The following is a 1,859-nucleotide window of genomic DNA, read 5'->3' as shown; positions in this document are numbered from 1 at the left end:
AACTCAGGAGGGGGTAACCCCCCTCCCGAACCCACCCCCTACTCCGCGCTTCGCGCTTCGTATGCTTCCACATACTCATAGTCCTGGTTACGTCCCTGGTAACTATACCGAATTTAAATAAAGCTTTCATATATATCCATATAAAAGATATCAAAACCCAAGCTCTGAAATACTGAGCAATATTGGAAAAAAATAGGGAATTTTGTAAAGTGAATATAGATAATCTTTATCATGTTTAGGTCTTGTTTTAATAATGGATCGAAAGCCAGTAGTGAAATGCATGTCATGGAAATACATTAAGAGTTATCTCGCTTTGAAGTGAAAACCCACAAGAAATAATGAAATGTGTCAAAATGTTGAATACAAAAATAAGTCAAGTGGTAATTTCTTATAGTGTGCATAAAAATACAATCTGTATAGTGTTAGGATTATGTTAAGTTATCTAACTATATTTAAAATACTGGTAAAACATCATAAGAAACTAGACAAATCATTTTTCAACACTTGGATGTTTGAAATTTAGGTTCAAACTAGCGGAGATTCATCTGTCACACTTACCAGTTGTCAGAGTCGGAGACATGTAAATGTAGTATATATACGTCTCCGTCTGAGTATATTTTCCCTTCAATTATTAACGTTTTATTTTACACAAAATGTCCCGGTAATTGAAGCACAAGCCTGATTTCGGCGTAACCACTAAACATGTTAACTATATGATGCTTTCATCGGGTTTTTTGGGAGAAAAAAAATGGATACCTATGGTAGATTGCGATACACATTTCGGTAAAAACTAAGCGCAATCGACCGTGAGAATCAGAAGGAGATGTAATGCAGGAGCGAGGACAGAGAAAAGAATACCCCGCCTTCAATAAATTGTATTTAAGTAAAATGTAAATACATAATAGAATGCAGCTATAGAGACACTAGAACTATCCGACAGAAAACAGATATAGAGACACTAGAACTATCAGACAGAATGTAGATATAGCGACCTCAGAACTATCAGACAGAAAACTAGATATAGCGACACTAGAACTATCAGACAGAATGCAGATATAACGACACTAGAACTATCAGACAGAAAAAAAGGTATAGCGACACTAGAACTATCAGACAGAATGTAGATATAGAGACACGAACTAACAGACAGAATGCAGATATAGAGACACTAGAACTATCAGACAGAATGTAGATATAGCGACCTCAGAACGATCAGACAGAAAACTAGATATAGCGACACTAGAACTATCAGACAGAAAACAGATATAGCGACGCTAGAACTATCAGACAGAAAACAGATATAACGACACTAGAACTATCTGACAGAAAACAAATATAACGACACTAGAACTATCCGACAGAAAACAGATATAGCGACACTAGAACTATCAGACAGAATGTAGATATAGCGACCTTAGAACTATTAGACAGAATACAGATATAACGACACTAGAACTATCTGACAGAAAACAAATATAAAGACACTAGAACTATCCGACAGAAAACAGATATAGAGACACTAGAACTATCAGACAGAATGTAGATATAGCAACCTTAGAACTATTAGACAGAATACAGATATAACGACACTAGAACTATCAGACAGAATACAGATATAGCGACACTAGAACTATCCGACAGAAAACAGATATAGCGACACTAGAACTATCAGACAGAAAACAGAAATAGCGACACTAGAACTATCAGAAAGAATGCAGATATAACGACACTAGAATTATCAGACTGAAAACAGATATAGAGACACTAGAATTATCAGACAGAATACTGATATAGCGACACTAGAACTATCAGACAGAAAACAGATATAGCGACACTAGAACTATCAGACAGAAAACAGA

The sequence above is a fragment of the Mizuhopecten yessoensis genome, unplaced genomic scaffold (genome assembly GCF_002113885.1).
Source record: "Mizuhopecten yessoensis strain PY_sf001 unplaced genomic scaffold, ASM211388v2 scaffold11127, whole genome shotgun sequence".
NCBI classification, from domain to species: domain Eukaryota; kingdom Metazoa; phylum Mollusca; class Bivalvia; order Pectinida; family Pectinidae; genus Mizuhopecten; species Mizuhopecten yessoensis.
This window is presented reverse-complemented; position numbering follows the sequence as displayed.